Below are 24,328 nucleotides of genomic sequence, written 5' to 3'. Positions count from 1 at the left end.
CTCAAAGAGTTCCCCTAACCAATCCACATGCTCCTTTCATTCTATTAACTAGCATGAGAGAAGTGCCAGGAGTAGATGGAGCGGGTTAACTGGGTGCTCCTTCAGGCCCTTTAGGCCTAGGATTGCTCTCCACCCAGCTGTCTAAAACAGCTTAAGTGGAGAGCTTCAAAGTGCGCATGTCAGGCTGGCCATTGCAAGACAGCCGGCCAAACTGACAAACACACTTTGGAGTGCCTGGCCAGCCACAGCTCCAGTCCTCCATGCTGCCAATCCTCTATGCATGCCCTGCATTCCTCTTGGCTCGGGAGCAGGCTGCGGCACGCATCGGTAAAAAATAAAATGGCAATGAAATCCATTCATTGCATTGCCATTTTATTTTTCACATTTGATACGCTCGGCTCGCAACAGGCGGGGGGGCAACGCTTCTCTGCCCTCATGAAGTAACAACCACTGGTAAATATCCCCCACAGCCAGCCGCAATGCGTGCATCACAACACTTTCTGCATCTCCCTGAAACGTTTTTCGGTGATGTCACTTGGCCACATATTGTGCCTTAAGGGTGAGGCAATAGCAGAAAAATTACAAGTTACCACTTCTGTTTACGGAAGGGAATCTTTGAAAAGATCTTACCACCGAGTTCAATATTGAGAGTCACTGTTTATGAGTCTAGACTGAATCACTCCATAATGCAGTTGAGCATGCAGTGGTTCATGGGATGGCTAGCACCCTCCGTTCTGCCATCACTTTGAAAACAACAACTCGGGCTACTCACTCAAGGGCACTTAGTTAAAAAAAAATGTGACGAGCCAGGCCTTTACCGAAGATTTCCTTTGCACCTGATTCAGCTTCAAGGAAGCAATTGCTTATGAGGAGAAGCCTATTTTGAGGAGAAGGTTCACATTAGAAGTAACTTGCATTTCCTTAAGTCACTCACCTTTTAGTGCCTGCATCATAATCAAATGCTTCCGCTGTAGAGATAGCCCCATTATTATCTATGGTAAACGCAGTACTTCCTGCTGGTGATATATTTTCTATTGAATACTGTTAAAAAACAAAGACAATTACCAGAAGCAAAAGCACATCATTTGCAAACGAAACACCTGCCAAACTATCAAGCAGAATGGACTTAAAATAGAATTCTTCAGAGTAAAATCATTAACAGAAAAATAGAAAGACCGGATATTAGGGTTGAACAGTTTCACAAACATGCCTTGCTATTTTATTTCGTACTATTAAAAAAATGCAATTAAGTACAGTAAAGTATAATCAAAGGTGGAATATAGTGATACCAATGACTTTCCCGCAGAGATGTGTGTTTATATCCTCATGGAATGAGCAGCTGCAGAACGCCGCCCAGATGTGTCAAAGCTTTGCATATTTGCAGAGCGGTGTGAAATGCGTGGGGAATGTTGCAATGGCAGACTGCAAAGCATGATGAGGCAAAGGATTGAAGTGCAACAGACAGCTAACGTTGCGTTGCACTGTTAATGACTGGCGGATGGAAACTGTCCTTTCGTAAAAACTTCCATGTGCAGTCGGAAAACCACAGGATTTAGCACAATGTGAGTGTAAGAAATCGGTTTATTGGTTGAAAGGGATGAGAAGCCACTTCAAATAATAATCACAATCCTTGTCAGGTTGAACCACAAAAGTCACTAAATAAACCTGTGCCTAACCCTCGTAGCTGAGCGCAAAGCGGTAAGCTTAACTTATAGGCAATGTGTAAAGACTTTTTGTAGTACTCAGACAGTGGCAAAGTGAAAACACAACAAAATAACAATTACAAACCAATTTTGAAAACTAGGGAATATTTTAATAAATAAAATGACACAAAAAAGACAAAAAAACCAATCAGTCCAACCAGAGTTATATGCTTGTAGAGTTTAAGGTAAAAATGTCACAAAATGTAGTTATCTGGTCATGATGGCCCGGGCCCAAGTCACAGGTTCAGACCAACCGTGATGGAGCATGGGCTGGATACAGTACCAAATTCGTCCTGCTAGAAGGTTTGCCTTCTAGTTTTGGTGCTAGAGCTGTGTGGTGTGACTTTATGGGGCTCTGCTTCGCTTGATGTTGGATCTGATGAAACCTTTGGGTAGGAGCTACACAACCCTGAGGGGTTTGGCGTAGCTCTGCATAGAATCCGGTGAAGCTTTTCATTTAGATCTGCACAGCGTGGCTCTGGGGGTTCTGCGTTGGTCAGCATCAGATCTATTGAAGCCTTCTAGTGGTAGCTGCTCTACTTTACAAGGCTCTGAGTAGGATCTGTTTGAACCTTCAGTTAGGCAGGTAGAAGTGCACTCTGACTCAAGCCAAGGGTCCAGAACCTTGAAGACAGCCCTCGGGGGGGGGGAGTTCAGGATTCACTCCCAAAGAGGCTAGCAGAGGGGGGCAAGGTCAGGTCCATTTGGTAATGGTCAGCTGGAAAGCATGAACGTCCTCTCAAAGTGTATTGTGACCCTGTTTCTCATACAGGAAATCAGCCAAATGCTCCTTGGAGTCACTTCTGGAGACCTGGGTTCAAGGCCAGCAGGTCCCGCCTTCCTTCTTCAGACAGAAGGGCAGTTCTTCTGATTCTTCTCATGCCCAAGAGTGTTCTCATTTCAGGTTCTGGGATGCCTCTTTTATACCAAGTGTGAGTAGTTATTCACAAGTATGGACTTGTGTGAAGCTGCGCACTGTTCACCTGGTGTTTAAACTAACACCTCACGTTATACCAAATGATACCAATTAAACATTCTGTTCATGCAAAATATATGCCATTTGCTTTTCAACAATGCGTTTGCTGTTGTTTATTAGCAAGCGTTGATGATAAATAAAGTTTTACAAATTAAGTAGTTCAAAAACACATTTCTTGGTTTTACATGAATTCTGTACTTTATACAAATATGTTAATCATTCACATAAATGCATCTGTAATTTTCGTGCCCAATGCATTTCGGAACCTAACGGTTCCTTCTTCAGGGGCCAGACTGCAATAGAAAAATGAAATAAACACTCCTGTCAGTTTCGATGTAATGGTGGCTCTTAATGTGTGTAAGATTCTAATGCTTTTAAGGTTCATACCTGAATGGTCAGAAATCAGTGTGCCAATGCGTGGCGCTCTGAAAGAAAACATAGAATGAGTGGTGTAGTGAGCGTAATAACGACGTTGGTCATATGCTAAGTTAAACGGAAGGTGAAAGATTTTAAAATGCTGGGCTTACCTTCACGTTGTGATAGTGAATTAGCTTTGAGAGCCCTGAATTGTACAAATGAAAAACGTGCTAGTAAATAAAGATATGATGTCATTAGGCTGCCATGAATCAAAAAACTAGTATGCCATAAAACTAATATATGAAAGCGGAACAATCTTACCTCAAAGAAGTGAGGTTCAAGTATGCTCTGAAAAAGCGAAAGACAACGTAAGGTAAGCGCACGGTGTTAGAATCTACAAAAATATATGTTGATATTGCTATGATAGCAATGAAAAGCTTACCGGTTAACTAAAGCGTAAACGTGGTAACTTGTTTTTGCCAAAAGCGAGGATAACAAATTGCCGCGAGTCGTACATTTTAAAACCAAACGACGTGAAAAACATAAAAAGCGGACTGTTACTGCCTATCCTAAAAGCCTATAACGTAATGCGCCATGTTGGAAAGGAGACAAATTCTATATAATGCGTAAGTGTGTGTAAAGCGAAGGAGGATGGAATGAATAATAAACGATAAATGCTGAGGTATTGAAATCGTTACTTAATATATTGTAAGGCTAATGCCAAAAATCATTTCCGTTGCCACGCCGCCGCACCGCAGGTATGATACGCCATCTTGGGAAGGAGTCAGATGCTGTATAATACACTAGTGTATTCAAAGCACAGAAAGATGAAATCATAATTAAAAATATTATACTGGGTAGTTGGTAACGTTGCTCAATATGCTATAAGGCTTTTGCCAAGAGTGATATCAGTTGCCGCTAGGTAGCGTGTAAACTGAAAAAGGAAAAATCAATGGGCTGAAGATGAATAACCATATTAAGTGGATATTATGTGTAAAAAATACACAATATAGGCGTGGCTGCTGAGCAGAAACCATAAGGAGTGGACGGTGAATAATCATGGTTACTTGAAATCGCACGTATTAAGAGTGAGAAAAGAGTGATATGTACTCTAGATCGAAAGCAGTGAGATAATGTGAATGGAAAGAATATGGCTGTACTAAAAATATATGTGGAATACTGAAGAGCTAGACCTATTTTGATGGTGATGTATGGGAACTGACCATTTTAGTACAAAAAAATGGAAATTATGAGTGCCAAGTGACATCTCTTTGTCTAACCCTAAACTGGTTCTGGTTAGTTCTTCTCTTCCTCTGGGTTTGACTCCTGTCTCTCTAGTAAAGCAAAGGGCAGCCAGGCCAAGGCAGGTGTGAGCTGCAACTGCCAGTAACAGGGCAGGCATCTTCTGAAGTCAGGAAGGGGCTGAGTACAGCAACCAGACTACCCTTTGAAGGTCAGGATGGGGCTAAGTAGAACCCAGCCAGGCCATCTTACTCAGAAGAGGAACCTCCTTTCCCACACCCAGAGCCTTTTTGCCCCATGTTTGGGAGGAATACGAATCTCACTAAAGGAAAGCTATTAAAAGTCAGATGACACTGATGACTGGCAGAAAGCCACATTTGGTTTAGGCAGGAAAATGGCATCTTTCCATAAGGGACATTTTCGTAATAGTAATTTAAAAATCTGACCTGACCATTGGAATGGATTTTCAATTTGTGTTATTTTGAGTATTTGAACCATGGTTCTAGGTGTTCCCACATTCATGTTATGTAGCTCAGTGCTTTTCTATGGGAGAGCGAGCCATGACACAGTGAAAAATGACTTTGGAGATTATTCACTGCTAGGGCATGTACAATTAAGGCACACATGTTTCACTTGCTACATATCATGCACCCTACACTATTAACATTAAGGGCCTATATGAGTGGTGACTTATAATCATTTAAAAGGAAGGTATGGGCCTGGCAAAAAGTTGATGTTAGTATAAACACAGAGAGAGAAAGGGAATTATGGTGGAGCCACTCTTGGTCCCCTTGTAGTCAATCAATAAACAAAGAAAGAGTGATTCCAAATGATAAGCATTACCTGAGGAGTCACAGAGTGTTTTATGATGAACTCTCACTCACCAACCTAGTTGTTGACATTTCTTCATCATAGGGTTTCCACCCGAGGGGCCGAATGCTTCTCGGGTGTGCTTCGATGCCTGATTACAGCGGAGCAGGGTTTTTTAGAGTGGGCAGGAAGTGAAAAAATACACCGTGAAGGTTAAAATTACCTTTACTTGTCCCAAAACAATTTTAATACTGGGAAAGTAAGGTAATGAGTGCTTTAGTTGGTTAAATTGACCAGTAACATCCTAGGTGAATGAGTGGTGGCCAGTCTACATGTTTCAGCCTCCTTACGCAATTTGCGAGGCTTTTGTCAAGACCAGGTATGCCACGGGGGTATGCACACGCAAAGGTGCACCTTCCCCTGAGGCAGAAGTTACTGTTAACTTACGGTTTCTATGACCTTTGCTGTTGTCTGAAGGAAAACTAAAATCTGAAAGAGAAAGCACATATCAAAGTATCTGTGTGATCTTGTTAGTTGAATGCAGCATTGTTTATACACAAAATTCAATGACACTCAAGTTGACATACATGCTGTTTATCCGTGTACTCATCTGGCTATCATGCCTTTCGTGATCATAGTGAAGTGCATCAGTAGTAACACTATCCATTTACTCAACTCGGAGATTGTATATATGCCAAAGACTGCATGAATTCAGTAATCCAGCAATTCATTCATTCATTAATAAACCATGACTAAATCATTTCCTCACTGAAATGATTTAGTCATGGTGTATTAATTTCTCTCTTCATCTTAATGAGATTGTCAATACCGGCAACACGTAATTTATGAGTTGCTGGTGGATCCTTACTATAGTACAATGCACAGAATGAATTGCTGAATTCACGCAATCTTTGGGATATACACAATCTCTGAGTTGAGTAAATGGATAGTACTAATACTAATGTACTTCACTATGATCACAATAGGCACGATAGCCGATGAGTACACGGATGAACAGCACGTATGTCAACTTGAGTGTCATTGAATTTTGTGTATAAACAATGCTGCATTCAACTAACAAAGGCCTCCCACTGTGAGGCAACAATTGTCACAACATTTTTAGTAATTCCTGATCCACATGAGTAAGAAACATTTTTTGGTTGTTAAAATCTGCAAATTGTGCAACAGATGATGGATTCTGCGGCAAATGCTTCAAACCCATAACAGTGTCGAAAACGCCACAACTCCAAAATCACATATTTCCGCTGGTCCTGACTATGCGTCATGCATAGTGGCTTCTCACATCAAAGGACCTGTTTTAGAGTTTAGTGGATGGAGTACTTTGTCACAAACGTAATGCCCTTGTAATAAGGTGGATGCAATATCCCTCACATTTGTGATGGAGCAACCCATCCGCCAAACTCTAAATCAGGCTCAAAGTATCTGTTTTCCACAGTGGCTAGCTTCAAGGAGCTATAGATCCGACTCGCTAGTTGCAGCAGGAACAACCAACCCACACTCTCACAAAGTGGTTCTGAAAGATTCCTCCTCTTTGAAAAGTTGAAACCTACACATCATGATAAACCTTTTGCGATGGCATCCATGATGATTTTAAAAGGTAAGATTACATTTTAAGAGGCGGACTCACCAATATTTTTCTGTTATTGGCCATGGCTTAATAGTTAATATTTCCGACTCTCAGCACCCTGAAGTAGCTTAGGTGAGTTTTAGAACTTTATAAAAAGCCTAATTAAATAAATAAACAGGCAAATAAGTTGGGCCTACCCATGAAAACAAAGGCTTTGTGAATCATGCCTCATGTATTTCTCCACAGTGGTATAATTACTTTGTATGTCATGGTTTGAGTGCTATCATCATGCACAACCTCTGTATCATTGTGCAGAGGTGTGTGCATACTGTTTAGCATATGATTTGAAGTATTCCAGTCCAGTACTAAATCCTATGCCTAAGTAAATTCTGAAACATTCCACACAGCACACATTCAACATGTGGATTGTTTGGAGCAATTAAATAATTTCTCCTTGTTAGCGTCTGCTTCAGGAAGTGTGCGCTTTGGATGCAAAGCCGTGTCTGACTATATTAGTTAATCGGGCTTGGCATAAAAAACTATAGCACCTTCCGGAGATCCACCCAAGTAAAAGAAAAGTAGAGCCCGTTGATGCTAAGTGGAATAAAGCAGCGTAAAGCACTCTTTGTGCTAAGAAAGTGCACGTTTCCAGCCCAAAATACCTTTTGTGCAGGAATGTAAATACCCCTGCAAGAATGTGCGCTGCTTTGAGTCACTTTGCATGACTTTTCACCAGCACAAAGTCTTTAAAACTGGGTACCAGTATCACAAACATTCCTTAAAATATGGTCCAGCTGCATATCTTATTCATGATTATCATTACATTTATAAAGAATTCAATGCCACTAGTGTGTCTGCAAGGTCTTCTCAACTTGATCTCACAAAGAGGGGTACTTGCATATACAGAAAAAAAGGATGTTGATATGTATAGTCACAACACACTGTAGAGAGGGGGGGACAGGGAGCTATTAGAAAGAAAATAGGCCCAGTACCATTGCTCCCAGAACTAACGTGGTATTCACTGAGGGGTAGCTGTTCCTAAAGTCAGAGAGCGTAACAACCTATTCTGGTTGATGAAGAGGTTTTTAAGAGTAGTCTTTCTCAAATAGAGTCAGGTTATCTGGGAAGATGGGGAATTCCTCCTTTTGAATATAGTGCCCTCTCACACCCTTGCGAGTGTCATGCTTCATCATCGGGCGTTGTTCCTCGTGGGGGTGGCGCTGCTGTCCTCCACAGGCCCCGCGAGAGGGCTCTTTATCGGAGATCTTTTAAGGAGATGCCGCAGTTGTGCATGTGGGTGTGTGGGCCTAGGACAGTGAGTGAGAGAGTGATTTGAAATTACCAGACGGTACCCAGAACCTAGTTTTTTTTCAGGGGTCTGGATGATAAGGTTAAAAACAGGACGGACGTGGAGCTCCTCTTGGAAACAAATATGGAGGGGTGATAAATGTCTTCCCACTGCTCTCAAAATCCGTGTGGGTGTGTCATAAAGGAAAATGGGGTCAACATGTTTCGCGCTTCGTATTGGTCCATAGGGGATCCAGGGGCTCTTGGTCAGGACCGTGAGGTGAAAAAATATAAAAGAGAAAGTGGGCAGGGATCAGGGGAGAAACACCCTGTATACCTGCTGTACCTATAATCAGGTGTTGATGTGTCTCAGCGCTGGTAGAAACGTGCAGTTCAAGTTCCTTAACCCAACCCCCAAATTCAGAGTGGTGGGCCGCGTCGGCGCTCACTTAGGTAATGGGGAGAGTATAGTCGCTCCTCCCCATCGACTTCCGACACCTACCCACCCGTCTGTAAGTCGCCGGATATGTATAGTCTACATGTGTCAAAGTGTTGTTCCAAGTGTGCTCCAGTTGTATTCCTGGGGGATGAAATGTGGTGGCTGCGTGAGGAGAAAAAGGTATGGAGATGATGCACAAGTTCCTTGCATTGTTTCATTATAGTATTCAGAAGGATGATGATTGAGTGGTGCAGCAATCACTATTCAACTTTAGGTGTTTATATGTGATGTAAGTAGGAAGCATTAGCACCCATCGTAGCAAAGCAAGCAGAAGGATCAGCTACATCATTGAAAGTATATAATACTATATGCTGAGTGTCAGTCTAGTTTACTCCATTTACCATACTTCCTGAGGACCAAGTGAAGATGTAACAAAGGCCATGGAGTGCAAAACTCTTTTTTAATAGTAAATACTGCAGCTTCACAACTGTAAATGAATATTTCCCTTTGTGCAAACCCCTTTATGGGTCAGAAAATTACTTATGACTCATATAAGGCATGTTGTGACCCATTATCAATCACAAACATGAGGGAGCATGGAAAGGGTATTTCCCTCCTCGGGCTTGGGAGTCCAAGTTAAATGTAGAAAGGTTTTGCGACTGCAGTTAAGGTGCAAACCATTGAAGAGTTACAACACCTCAAAGGGGGTGGTAACTGAGAGGAAGCTAGCCCTGAGGCACTGCTTCCCCTTTGGGAATCAGGTTGTGCAACATCAAGGGGAGCTGGCAGTGTGCCCTTGGGCTCCTTTCCCAGTGGCCTCATTTCTAAGCGTGAAATACTTTAAAACAAATTGTAGCAGCTGTTCCTGCAAAGGACACTGCTTTGAAAAACGATGTTTCCCGCTTGGGAAAGAAATTACAAGGATGGAGATCTGCTGTCCTTTACAAGCCAGCTACCCTGATTCCGAGCCAGTCACCTGGGGTGACTGCCTACTTATTATTCACCAAGCAGTTCGTTTTGTGATCCCAGTGAATGCCCATTTTATGATGTGACCTATTAGTGCATAGTTTGCATGTGCAATTTGCACATCCTGGTTTGCAAATGGGTCTTTGAATATGTGGCAGAGAATCTTCCATTTTTAGCAGGTCCATATGATGCATTTTGCCAAACTTACAAAGAGGGCAAACAGTCGGACCTAGTGTAGGGATTGTTGGGACAGAAAAGTCCTTCACATGGTAATGGACATGCACCCCTACCCACAGTGTCCCAACTGTACTGGTGTCAGGCTCTCCAATTTGTTGTGATAGGTAAACACTAATCATGTGTGTGCGCTATGACATAGGCCTGTCTCACAGATTGCAGTGTTGTTGAAACGGCAGAGGCACCCAAAGCGCTACCCTCATAGTGGTGAAAGGCTAGTGCCTTTATCAGCAATTAGCAAACCCGAGTGCAGTGATGACAGAATATCATGAAGTGATCATTTGGAGTGAACACTTCCTTTTTGTTACCAGAGCGAGGCATACAGGCTCACTCAGTTAAAGTTTGGCTGCTGTGTGCTTAACTCACCCCCGGCCTATATAGATTGGGTGTGTAGTGCTTCATAGCTCATGTGTAATGTGCATGTGCTGGATATGTGCCTGTGGATGGTGCAATACAGGGCTAATGCCCCACTGTGCAGTTTGTGTAAGCTATATGCATGTGCTGGGTGTATGTGTGCCTGTCAGTGGTATAATACATGAAGGATGTAGTGCTGTACAGTGTATGTGTGGTGTATGCATGTGCTGGGTGTAGGTGTGCCTGTGAGTGGTACAATACATGAAGGATGTAGTGCTGGACAATGTATGTATGATATACGCATGTGCTGGGTGTAGTTGTGCCTGTGAGTGGTACAATACATGAGGGATATAGTGCTGTGCAGTGTATGTGTGGTATATACATGTGCTGGGTATATCTGTTCCTGTGAGGGATACAATATATGAATGAGTGTTATGCATATTTGTGGTATACATGTGCTGGGTGTATGTGTGCCTCTGAATGGTACAGTACATGGCTGAACATGTGATTCATTTTGGGAGACCACGTCTAAATGGTGAAGCATGAGAAGGTTGAGGAATCCCACAGACAGTTTTATGTATTGCTGCATTCCTAAGCTGGAGAAGGGACACTGGAGACAGGGTGAGACAGGCTCCCCTAGTACACTTCAAAGGGTGCTCTTTGAATCAGCGAGAGGTATTCCTTCACAAAAGCAATCCTCAGAGGTATTTTCCTCTATCTATGTGTATTACATAATGCAGCATGTGTAGAACATGGAAATAATTAGGACAAATAAACATATTTTTCTCCGTTATGCATCACCTGGGAGGGCATAGCATTTTGACGCTTACCCCGGTTTACTAGTCGTAGTAAATCTGGGAATGCACCAAAAACCAGGTGTCAATGCATGGGAACAGCCACGCTCTACCCATGGAACGCCTTCCCAAAGCAGAGTAAAACAAGACTGTGACTTGCACTGCCTTGCATTACTCCAGATTTACTATGTAACTCAGCGCTATGCAAGCGGACTCTGCATGGCATAGTAAATCCGACTTAAGGGTTTTGCGTTGCCTTGATTTAGTCTAGATTTACTATGTCATGCGGAGCCACACAAGGCGGCTCTGTGTGGCATAGTAAATCTGACTTAAAGGCTTGCGTTGTCTTGCATGATGCAAAGGCAATGCAAACCCTTGATAAAGCTGGCCCTTAGTATCTGATATCTGCAAGACAGAGCTCGATATGAGAGGGAGGTGGTTGCCATGGAATGGGTTTATTACATAAGCATGCAGTGTCACTATTTCATCAGATTCATGTTCAAGATAAGCAGACTTTTTGTCATAGTGATCACGAAGCATGTTGCAGTATTGTTGAGATGGGGTGGGTCCAGCGGTGCTTCTGGTCTGTGGGATTCAGTTAGGATATTCAGCAAATCTTAAGAAGAGCAGTTGGAGTCTGTGAGGTGATGTGACCTCCACCACCCTGCTAGATTACAGTGCAACAAATGTAAAGATTACCGCTGCACCAGTGGTCGTTTCTGTACATTGAAAAAAACTGCAGTCCCAGTGGTTCCTTTCAATGTACAAAACATTTGGTGGGCGGCTGCAGTTGGTTTTGTGGCTAGTCAGCAAATATAACCTTTTTGCTTTTTCAAAAAAGCAAACTGCCAAAGTGGAAATATTTCTTTGAAAAACAAAAAGCGTATTACCCTCGCACACAAGGAGATTTCTCCCAGGGTTTGGGAGTCACTATAGATTTTTCCTGTCTCCCTTAGCTAGGTTTTTACTGGTGTGATGGACAGGAAAAAAATACATTACACCGACCACTCTGAATAGGGCGGGCGGTGTAGTGTCCTTCCTCTGACAGCCCCTACTTTGTCAGACCATTGGAGAAAAATTACAGCTGAAGGAGCCAATGGATTTCTGTCAGCAGACTACTAAAGGTTTGCCCATCTCTAAATGAGGCAGACTTTAGATTTGGCAGGCAGGGTACTCTGTCTGGTTTGCAACAGAGTACCCTGTCCACCAAACTCCAAATCGGACCCAAATACTTATCCCAGAATTATTCATCACTTTTTCCACCTTTTCCAATGTACAAAACATTTGGTGGGCGGCTGCAGTTGGTTTTGTGGCTATTCAGCAAATGTAACCTTTTAGTTTTTTCAAAAAAACAAACTGCTAAAGTTGAAATATTTCTATGAAAAACAAAAAACGGATTACCCACGCACACAAGGAAATTTCTCCCAGGGTTTGGGGTTCATTATAGATTTTTCCTGTCCCCCACAGCTAAGGTTTTTACTGGTGGTGATGGACAGGAAAAAAATACATTACACCGTCCACTCTGAATAGGGCGGGCGGTGTACTGTCCTTCTTCTGACAGCCCCTACTTCGTCAGGCCTTTGGAGGAAGTTTTCAGTTTTCAGCTGAAGGAGCCAACGGGGTTCTGTCAGCAAAATACTAAAAGTTTGCCCATCTCTAAATGAGGCAGACAGACTTTAGATTTGGCAGGCGGGGTACTCTGTCTGGTTTGCAACACCAAACACTAAATCGGACCCAAAGACCTATCCCAGAATTGTTCATCACTTTTTCCACCAACCTATGAAAATATAGTAAGCATGGACAAACATTTTTTCTGAATCAATATAGAGAGAAAGAGTGTTTCAGGAAATACAAATTACACCTAGAGACAAAAGCACATCATATTGTAACTAGTATCCTAGCATTACAACATTCTGCCATGCTGCTTCGGTATTAAGTGCCCTGTCCATAATCATAGATAGAGGACTACAATCTATAAGCATTAAAAGAGAAAAAGGACAGCAGAAGTTCTCAGACTAATAAGCAGAGTCTCTGCCTCCAGTGGCCTGCTCTGTCTGAACAGCAGTACTTGGTAGGGCACGTGGACTATAGTGTTGTGTGCATGTTATTTACTTCATAGAGGAACACAAACGTGCCCATACAAAAAGTTGTTTCGCTTATGGAAAATTATGGCAGGTGGTAAGCGAGGATCATTAGAACTGTAAAGTTAAAGCTGGTGATAACGGCTCTGTTCCTACACGTGATGCAGATAGAAATGTAAAATGGGTAAATGCCATAACTCATAATTCACAATGCTCCAAATATCCAAGGACTGATCATTGTGTTGAGCAACGCTGTAAATGAAATGGCAATAAAACCAATGGCAATAAACCCTGCATTCGTTCTATATATGATGACTATGGGCTGAACCAGAATGTGAATGACAGTTCCTTCTAGCGATGTAGTTGGCAGGGACAATTATACCCCATCTGCGAGAGGCCAGTCCTTAATTCCTACGAGGAGACAGTCTCCTGTACATGTGGTCTCCCAGAAGCCAGCCACAAATCTACATTTACCCCTGGAAGTGACCCCGTATACAGTGGTGTTGGCGAATGTCCCTGCAGTGTCACCCAACCATAATGAGCACTGGTCATCACTGGTGAATAAATATCTCTATTTTCTCAGCTTAAGGACTGGGATTAACATCAATCTTTTATCCACAGAATTTAAGATGGCTCGAAGAATAGGTTGGGTTGGCCAGTCTAGAAAGTCACTCAAAGGGGACTGTGTTGTGCTATCATTTAGGTCCCCGGATTTGGTACAGTCAATACTACATAGGGTGGGCCAAGGGGCTGTTAGACCAGATGAGATAGCCACATTACCATTAAGTTATTTCTATCCTCCATTTGCAAATTCACGGCACACTGTCGAGGTGAAGGGGTCTTTTTATGGCAATCAGCCTAGATATGCAGTCCCAGTCAGTAATCACTTCGACATCTTTAATACTTTGGAAGATGTCGACTGATTGACTTATAAGAGCAACTGTATAAGATCCATAGACAGGCAAGTTGGGTATTATGGAAACAAGGTCTCAAGGCATGAAAATAGACTTCCACTATCGTCAGAGCAGGATAAGCCTATATCAGATATGGTATGTACAGCAGAAGAAAAACAAGTCACCCTGGGATCAGACCTCTCCCCTGGATTCTTCAACTTTTCAAACCCCCGTGGTAGAGGCCCAGGCGATCGGTCTTACCGCGTGGGATCAGGCCCCGGTACCTGAACCACCTAATCTTCGGCCTACAGCCCAGCAGCATATATCTCACGTAGATTTTAACCCCCACGGCCTGGAGGCAGATAGTTCTCCCTTTTCAACTGTGAGCTCTGGGTGTAGTATTGTATCATGGAATATATTAGGTCAACACTCCAAGATCAGTAACCCTCAATGGTCAAACTGCATATTAAAATACGACATCATCTGTTTTCAGGAAACGTGGCTGAAGGACCCAATACACATGAATGGCTAGAGAACATTTAACGCACATGCTATAGGAGGTCTACATGGTAGAGCGAAAGGTGGGCTCTGTACATACGTATCTAACAAGCTAAATTTTACCAAAATTCAATCCTACCTTGAGTCACCTTATTACCAAGTATTAACATTATACTCAACTGCTTCCCATTGTACGATATTGGCTAATTTCTACAACAACATATCACCTGATAGTGTCCATACTGTGGTCAAGAAACTGTGCAATGAATTAAGAAGTATGTGTAATGTAAATGCTAAAGATAGTATGCTCATTATGTGAGGGGATTTTAATTGTGCCTTGTGCCCTAATGAGGATGATATAAAATGTGGCTTTAACGTGGAAGAAAGTATAAGCAATACCCATTTCTGCCATTGAAGCACAGGGGTACTTTTTAATGAACTTATGTTTAACCTAGACTTAGGTTTTACTAACGAATTATGCATCAGACCTGCTCCTATTCCCCAGACCTTCAATGGTAGGGGCCTTTGTTCCACAATAGATTACATACTCTTATCAAATATGCATGCATCTAAATTGCTCACGTTCTCAGTTGACACTAACTCATTGAGCGATCATTTTCCATTATGCATTAAGGCAATACTCACTGCTAGCAGTCAGGGAAGGGATGAACAGGCGGTAGATGAGGCGCTAGCCAATCTAAAAATTGATAATGTCAACGGGTATGCCCTTCGCTGGAATATGATGGATCCAGACGTGGTAAATAAACAACTAATCACTAGGTGTAGACTGGCTTATGACACTTGCTTGAGTGAATCAGCATCTCCCAAAAGTATTTTATCTTCTTTTCAAACCATAGCTGGTGCGGTTCGGGATGTATTATTTAAAAAAAGGGGAAAAAGCCCGCTCCCCAGCAGTGGTTCGATTCAAATTGCTCTCGCGCATACTCTTCCCTGAAATATGAGCTGTATACTATTCCTAGGAATATCATTAAGATCTGGCAGGCTAGAAAGAATTATAAACTGGCCCTTACAGACAGAAAGATTGCCCTAAGAAATGAAGCTTGGGAGCTGCTTATCACAGCCTCACAAACGAAAGATAGCGCCACTTTCTGGAAAGTTGTCAAAAAACCATTCTTATCTTTGGGAGGGGGCCCAACTATTGAAGTAGCCATCACGGAAGACCAATGGATTGAACATTTTGTAAGGGTATATAATGGCCAATGTTCCTCCAAAGGCCAGGATAGTGATACTTTTGGAACTACTAATAATAGGGTGGACTTATACTTCAGCATAGATGAAGTAAATAGGGCTCTCCTTTTAAGCTCAGGAGGCAAAGCCTCGGGACCCGACGGAATTCCCGTGGACTTATATAAGTCCAACATCACCCTGTGGGCACCTATTATCACACAAATAATTAATGCAAGCTGTCAGACTGTTTTCCCGCCAACTTGGGTGGAATCAATTATTGTCCCCATCTTCAAAAAGGGGGACCGTCAGGACCCCACCTGCTACAGGCCCATTTCCTTGCTGGACTCCATGGCCAAAGACGTGGGGCATATTATTTTGGAACGCCTCCAGCTTTGGGCCGAGGACAATCAAATCTTATCTGACATTCAATATGGATTTCGGGAAGGACTTGGGACTGTAGAGCAGAGCTTAAACCTAGCCATACTCATGGGGAAGTATACCAGGGCAAAAAAGGGCAACCTGTTTTTAGTTTTTGTTGGCCTAGCGGCTGCCTTTGATTACGTCCGGCATGAAAAGCTTTGGGAGATTTTAGAATCAATGGGGGTTGACATAAACATTATTCATTTTATTAGGCGCCTCTATAATGGGGCAAAGTCACGTGTGCGCTTTTGTTTGGAGGAGAGCCCACCGCCCCTTTCACCATCAGGAGTGGGGTTAGGCAAGGCTGTGTTCTAGCTCCCTTCCTTTTTAACCTTTATATTAATGGCCTAGGGCAGGCACTCCTTAAGGATGTCCAAGATTTTCCCCAATAGGCAATCGTCCAATACCAGCTATTTTATATTGGGACAACGCTGTTATTATGTCCCGCACGCAGATTGGCCTCCAAAAAGTACTTAACAATTTTCCAAATTTTATGAAGGCTCTTGATCTTAGAATTAATATCTCTAAGACTTTTGCAATGAGATGTGGACGTGGAAAACAGAAGCTAGGGATATCTATGTAGAAGGGCATTCAATAGCCACGACCAACAGCTTCTCCTATTTTGGCATTATCACAATGATACCTGGGCTCAAGCCATTGCAGCTAAAAAGCTGGCATTGATTAGAACAACAACAGCTCTTGCCAGCTTCGCAAAAAAACTGGGACGGAAGCCCCCAAGAGAACTCCTGAAAATATATAATGCAAAATGCGTCTCAACTGTTATATATGGAGCTGGGATCTGGGGTTTTGCCGATACATATTCAATTCAAACAGTGGAGAATACCTTTTTAAAATATATTCTGTCAGCACCCGCTAGTACCTCCACGTATGTTTGTCACGCTGAGCTGGGTCGCTCATACAGCTCAGACCTCATTAAACTGGAGCCAATTCTTCTTTGGCACAGGATTTGGTCAAAGGGCGAGACTAAATTAAACAGGGAATTGTTACAGGATAGTTTGAGGCTGGATGGTGCGCAAAAAATTCCATGGGTCAAGTTCGTCCAAGAGTTTACAAAAGATTTAGGCCACCCGGAATATTTTACCAACCCGAGCCCGATCACTTTGATCTCCAGGAAAAGCCTAAGAAAGGACGCTCTTCTTTTCCTGGATCAGCTAAGATTATCTAGGCAAATTGTAAAACCTAGTTTCCTGCAACATCAGATGGTCCTTAGTAGTTTTAGCTTGCAATCATACCTAATTTTTGTACCCGGGGGTTTTGATAGGCTGTTATTAACAAGACTTAGACTGGGGATCATCCATAGATTTGTTTCCTTTCCAAATATGAATGACTGGGCAATTGAGTTACCACCTTGCCCATGTGACAACCAATCAACCCAATCCTCACTCCATCTAGTTCTATTCTGCAAATTTTATGTAGAACTAAGAAAGATTTGGATAGTCCCAATTTTAAAAACGTGGGGCTTGAGACAATGCCGCCCGGCCCTTATCAAGCTCCAGCTCCTAGAAAATGAGCACATAGCCTGGAGGTTATCTATGTTTTTTAAAAAAAGTCCTCCATCTAAGAAGGAGCATCGTGATCTAGGTCTAGGAACTCATCACTTTTAGGCTTATCATGTTGTTTTTAAAATATATTTCTATGAATTATATATTAAGCTTGCAAAAGTGTTTTTTATTGGGTGTTGTATTTAAATTTTGATGTAAATTTGTGCACAATCGCCTAATTTTTAAACTGTGATTTTATGATTGTTATATTGCAATCGAAATACAGTTGATTTTATTGATTAATTGATTGAATGACAGTTCAAATGAGCAATGTCACACCAAACGTAAAAAACTGTTTAGAGGAAAAGACTTAGGGCTTCATTTATCAAAAAGTATTGCAGCAGTAACCTTGCTGCTATGTGTCACAGGGAAAGGGCAGGAATGCCCCCTATTCATTATAATGCAGCGCATTCCTGTCCTTCCCCAGTGCTGGCGTGCAATGGTCTGCCTAGCACCAACGCAGGCACCCTTGCACCATGCTGCAAGGAAGCCTGCGTTGCATGCAGGATTGTTTTTGTGCAGCAAGGGGCACCTTCCTGCGCATAAACAATCCTGAGAGGCATATTCCTCTTTCTATGTGGGCTGCAGAATGCAGAATGCAGCACACATAGAAAGCGGAAGTAACAAGGAGAAATTAAGATATTTCTCTTTGTTAAGCCTCTCCTGAGATGGCGCATTCCTAGGTCCACCTGCAATGGTAAATGTCGGAATGCTTCACAATCCATGGGAGTTGCATGGGAACACCCACGCAACGCCCATGGAACGCCTTCCCAGAGCAGACTTGCGCAACACAGTGATTTGCGCCACTTTGCGTTACTCCTGATTTTATCAAGCCACTCAGGACTATGCAAAGTGGCCTTGCCTGTCTAGATAAATCTCATTTTAGGGTTTTCATTGCCCATGCACCATGTTGCATGGTGCTAACGCGACAAAAACCTTTGATAAATTGGACCCTTAGCTTACACTAACCCTGGGCGTAGTTCACGTAGTAGCGCTACGCGTAGCTACGTGAAGTGCACTTCGCACTACGCAAGCTATGCGTAGCTACGCGAACTGCATAGTGCATTGTACAAAATGCTGTTCGCACTGATTGCACAGTGCCGGATGCTTGTCCGCACTGTGCAATCATTGCAAACGGCATCTTGCACAGTGCAAGCACACGTTTTCTGCCGTTCGAGTAGATTTGTACTCGAGCGGCAGCTTTCTCAACATGGACTGGTAGTTTCTCATCGCGAGCGGTCACGAGCATACGCAACCACTCACAATGAGAAACCGGACCTCCCCGCGTTGAGAATCTTGCCAGGAGGTTTATTTTCCACGCTCGCGATTGGCAACTTGATGTTGCTGATCGCGAATGAGGAAAATGTCTCGCCGGGATGTTATTTTGCTCGCTCGCCAACTTGACGTTGAGGGCTGCGAGCAAGCAAAAAATGCCCGCTACGCTACTCTACGTGTTTTTGCACTGTGCTACATGCAATTCGCGTAGCGCGTAGTTTCGCAAACTACGCAAACTACACGAGCGTAGCTTAGTCCTACACCCAGGGTTAGCTTACACCAGACATAATAAGAAAGTGTACCCACCATCTTCAGCCCACTGAGTAACATGTGGCCTCCGTGCATACAGATGAATCCACTGTGCAGCACTTAACAAAACAACAGAAGCTCCTGAAATGGCCCTTCACGTCTCAGTGCTAGACAGCTGCGACAGAGCAAAGTTTCATTTCCAAGCGAGAAGAAAAGAAACTTCAGGGCAAAATGTGAACCACCAGGAGCATCATGGCATGTACAAACGAAATTCCCTATACTAATACATTTCAGAAGGTGAGAGTTGTCCTTACAGATATAGGAAAGAACATTACAGCTGCTGTTTCTTAGCAACGATGGCCTGCTTTCCTAGAAAAGGACAAAGGGGTGCACAGTAAGAGCACTTGGCACAGGGCTGCGTGTTCAGGGACCCATTTTTCAAACAACTCTTGGACGACATGCCCCGAAAAAATGGCACACAGCAAATAAATGTTGAGTTTCTGCAATGCTACTGCCTGTCAGTGTGTTTTGAGCTAGACTCCGATGAGCACTTAACAGTGGTTAGGCATACTTAAGAACAGGAAGTAACCACAACTCTTTCAACAAGCCATTTGCACACTTAAAAAGAAAACCTGGCATTGATGGTCTTAAGGAATTGATATGCAATGCATCTAAGAAATCTCTGGTTGATAGTTGCCTAGCAACTGTCGTAGAGAGACTTGGCACACTTATGATACCTGAATGTATTATATCACAAAGGAAGACATGCCTCAATCCTTGCTAAGTGCCTAACAATAAGATAAAAAATGAACATCTCCCAACAATCTGTTATATTTTCGCTCCCTGCTTGCTTTTATGCTATTAACTATTAACATGGAATCAAATGATTGCAGCTGCATGGTGTCGCTCCATTTTCCTACATAGATTGTATGTATATCTTGTGTGTTTGAGTGTGTGTGCGTGTGTGTGTGTGTAGATAGATAGATAGATAGATAGATAGATAGATAGATAGATAGATAGATAGATAGATAGATAGATAGATAGATAGATAGATAGATAGATAGATAGATAGATAGATAGATAGATAGATAGATAGATAGATAGATAGATAGATAGATAGATAGATAGATAGATAGATAGATAGATAGATAGATAGATAGATAGATAGATGTGTAATACCTAGTGGCGGACACTAGTAGTTAGTTTTAGTTAGGACCTAGTTTCCATACAAAAAGCATTTTTTGATTTACTTATAACTTTGGTGCTGTTTCATGAATCTTCACAAAGTTTTCCCCCCAAAAGTGCCCTGCTGTTTCTACTTGTGCATGGAAGGTTTTGGAGTGATCCGTCAAGAGGGGGACAAGAAAAATGGGGGTGGGGGTCAAAAGAAGTGTGCTTCCCTTGGTAATTCTCATAGAGATTTTAGACATAACCACAGTCTGAACCGCTGAACCGAATTACACCAAATGTGGCAGAAAGGTTGCTTTTGGCCCAGAAAGTGTGCTTTTTGTTATTTGGTGCAACCGTTCAGTAGTTCTTGATATTTTAAAGGAAAACCAAATTTGTATATCTAGGGATGCAAAATCTTCCCAATCTTATGCAGAGATCTGATTGGCTGCCAACACTTCAACCAGGAAGTGTTGGCAGCCCCTTTGTGACTCGGCCTCAGCCAGGCCCCCAGGAAAACATAAAACTAAGGAAAAGGGGTCAGGGTAGGATTTTTGCCACAAATATTAAAAAGTGTGCTTGTTTAATGATTAGCCCACAAGTGGACCAGGTCCCAGAGGCAAGCATTAATAAAAGAAAAGGGGAGTGCAGCCCCCTCCCCAAGGGCATTCAAGCAAATTGGGAACAGCCCCCTCTCCTGGTCATGCAAATATAAATAGCTAAATTTCACTGGTTTTGTACGAGTGAAATCTGAGACTAACTATAACATCCATGTAATCATTGGGTTTTTTGAGTGAATTTCAAAGATTTTTTTAATTCTATTTCCTAACCATAACTTCCCTGTAACCTTTGGTCTTTTCAGTGAACTTATTATTTTTAATTTCCAAACCCTTTATAGTATTTTATAGCAGAGGCAGTAAGAACAAAGGAAAATGAATACATAAATGGATGAAGGCTATTTTGTAGTTGGAATGGAAATGCCTACAGGTAATAATTTGATTTGGCAATTTATAAAGCGTAAACAAATGCCTGAAGGCACCAGGGCACAAATGCGGTTAGTCTACTGGAGGGCAAGAGCATCAACCCTGAGCTAAAGGGACATTACAAGGCAAAAAGCCAGGTCTTCAAGGGCTTATGGAAAGGAAAATGGGATTCCAGGCAGGAGATTGAGTGAGGGAGAGTATTACAAAGCTTAGATGCAGCCACAGCAAAACCTCTCTCTCCCCATCATGCTCTCTGAAACCTAGGAATAACCAACAGATTCTTTCGAGCAGAACACAACTGTCTTGAAGGAACATATATTGAAACAGATGCTTAAATCCCTCGGGCCTTTATTGTGAAATGCCTTATGGACAATGCTTAAGGCCTTGAAGGCAATTTGTTTAAAGCCAGGGAGCCAATGCAGTTTCTGAATAGCAGCAAAGACTGAATGATATTTAGGAAGATCCAGAATGAGTCTTGCTGCAACATTCTGGTCAAGCTGCAACTTCTTTTAAAAGTCCAGATAGAGAGTGTTGCAGTGATCTATCCTGGACATAATCAGTGCCAAAGCCAATTGTTTGCGCACAGGAAATGAAAGAAACTGAAACACCTTCCTAGGGGTCTTAATCACCTAAAAGCAGGATTATACTGTCCTAGTGACCTGAAGATTAATGGACAGATTGTTATCAACCAGAATGCGAAGGTTTTTGGCGGAGTCACCAGGGCTGGGACTTTGCCCCAATGTAGTGCATTCAAACATTATGAAGAGTTCAACATTAAATCTAAAAACGGTTCTTGGCATTTCCTAATTTCATAAAGCTTGTGTATTGTTGAATAAGATCCCAATTGATTTGTCTAATCCCCAGTACAGAGTTGCTGTTATAGTTTAGGTTTAAACAATACAACTATGGGCCTCATTAAGATGTCAGTCGGAAAGTATTCCAACCGACTCGGTTTCGGAATCATTTCCGGCCAAATCGGATTTGGGGAGTCCGACCGACCGATTACGATTAAGCCTGGGCAAAGCACCACGCTACGCTCGCGTAGTTTGTGAAGTTTGCGCTACTTCGCACTACGCGAATTGCACGTAGCACAGTGCAAACACGCGTAGTGTAGTGCAGCGGTCATTTTTTGCTTGCTCGCGGTCCTCAACGTCAAGTTGGTGACCGCGAGCAAGCAAAATGACATCCCGGCGAGACTTTTTCCTCGTTCGCGATCAGCAACATCAAGTTGGCGATCGCGAGCGTGGAAAATAAACCTCCCGGCGAGATTCTCAACATGAGGAGGTCATGTTTCTCATTGTGAGTGGTCGCGTATGCTAGCGACCGCTCGCGATGAGAAACTACCAGTCCGCGTTAAGAAAGCTGCTGCTCGAGTAAAAATCTACTTGAGCAGCAGAAAACTACAGCTCGCACTGTGCAAGATGCCGTTTTCAATGATTGCACAGTGCCGGTTGCTTGTCCACACTGTGCAATCATTGAAAACGACATCTTGCACAGTTCGAACAGGGTACTACGCAGTTCGCGAAGTGCTACGCATAGCTCGCGTAGTGCGAAGTGCACTTTGCGTAGCTTCACGTAGTGCTACTTCGCGAACTACGCCCAGGGTTAATTACGATGTTTCCAAACACCGTTCGCTTGGACTCCCTTTGACTAGGTGCCTTCTGTGAATTGGAAAGCAGTTTGATTACTTTTGAAATTGAGTGGATTGACCCCCCTCCCCCTTTTCTTTGGGATTCCTGAGTTTTTTCAGTGATAATCTAGGCCTCTTTCCCTGCCATAGGAATTTGTTAATGAGGTTGTCAATTTATTTCAAGATTTGTTATGATAGGGACAATAGGAGCATGCTAATTAGATAATTTATGGTTGGAGTGATCATCATTTTCACTGTTTCTATCCTTTCGCACCACGTAAAGAACTTTGGGGGCCAACTCACTAATATCTCATTTACTTTTTTGATGGTTAAGGCAGTGGTTCGCAAACTCTGCACCGTGGCTCCCTGGGGAGCAGTCAAACCTAGCCAGGGGAGCCATGCACCAAGAACTTTAATGCATTTAATGTTGAAGGGTATGTTGGGTTCAGTTAAACTAATTGGACTTAAACGCATGATGTCGATGATTTGTAAGTGACATGCCTAAAGCTGTAAATGTAGTGCTTAATTGATTGCATCTCGAGGGAGATGACCTCCATATTTCACTGGATCTCCACAATTCAACACTCCCAAAGTAAGCGGAAAATACCTGATTTATTTTGTAAGACTTGTTAATGGTTTTGTTTTTTTCCAAATACATTTAACACCAGTGCAAGTTATCAGGAAAGTACAGTTGAACTGTCTATTAAACACACTAAGGGCCTCATGTAGGTAGCCAAATACCGGTCGGTAACGGCCGATTTTCGGTAAAAATGCCGTTACCGACCGGTATTCAGACAAGTGAGATGTAGGAGTCCAAAAACGACTTTTCGGTAAATATGAGGCGGTAAATACCGAATCATATTTACCGAATTCTAAAATACCGAATCAGATTTACCGAATACATACTTAACGAATCGGTAAATATGAAGTGGTAAATATGAAGTGGTAAAAATCAAAATGACATGTAGGAGCACTCGGTAATTAAGAAATCCAAGAAAATCGGTAAATAAGAGTCGGTAATTAACACGGATTGAAAGCAGGTGGTAACCATCAACAGTGCATATAAGCAATCCCAAAATGCAACAGCGTGGACAACATGGCCGCTATGTATGTCATTGCAAGGCGCCTACGTCTACAGGCAGCAGGACTGAGGGTTTGGCGACGGGAGGAACGCATCTACAGACAGCGCATCACACTATTCCAGCTGACTGATGCAGAGATACATGAGAGGTACAGGCTACACCCCGAAACCATCATGGACTTAATCAGGGACCTTCACCCACTCCTGGACCAGCCAATAAGAAGGGCGCACGCCATACCCCCACATGTGCAGGTGCTCTGCAGCCTACATCTGCTGGCATCCGGCAGTTATCAGGTGGTGATAGCTGCGGTGGGTGGTGTATCCCAGAGTTGCCTGTCACGTTTCTTCAGGAAGTTCCTGGATGCCATGATGCAGAGAATGCACCACTACATCAGCTTCCCCAACACACAGGCTGCACTGCAGAAAACAAAAACAGACTTTTATCACATGGCACAGTTCCCCCATGTCATCGGCTGTATTGATGGTACACACATCCCAATCTGTCCACCAGCTGACACAGAGCACATCTACAGGAACAGGAAGTCCACCCA

General features: G+C 42.8%; 1 pseudogene across 1 annotated transcript in view; it reads right to left on the bottom strand.

Annotated features, from left to right (window-relative positions):
• LOC146797602 (cadherin-related family member 3-like) overlaps nt 1–24,328 on the bottom strand; it is a 706,232-nt pseudogene that overhangs the window by 415,381 nt on the left and 266,523 nt on the right. The window contains exon 6 of the transcript XR_014969047.1: nt 935–1,041. The product of XR_014969047.1 is annotated as a cadherin-related family member 3-like (transcript). The remainder of the gene's footprint in view (nt 1–934; nt 1,042–24,328) is intronic.

The sequence above is a fragment of the Triturus cristatus genome, chromosome 9, assembly GCF_964204655.1.
Source record: "Triturus cristatus chromosome 9, aTriCri1.1, whole genome shotgun sequence".
In the NCBI taxonomy this organism is placed as follows: Eukaryota; Metazoa; Chordata; class Amphibia; order Caudata; family Salamandridae; genus Triturus; species Triturus cristatus.
The sequence above is the reverse complement of the archived record's forward strand: the minus strand, read 5'-3'. Positions and strand labels throughout refer to the sequence as shown.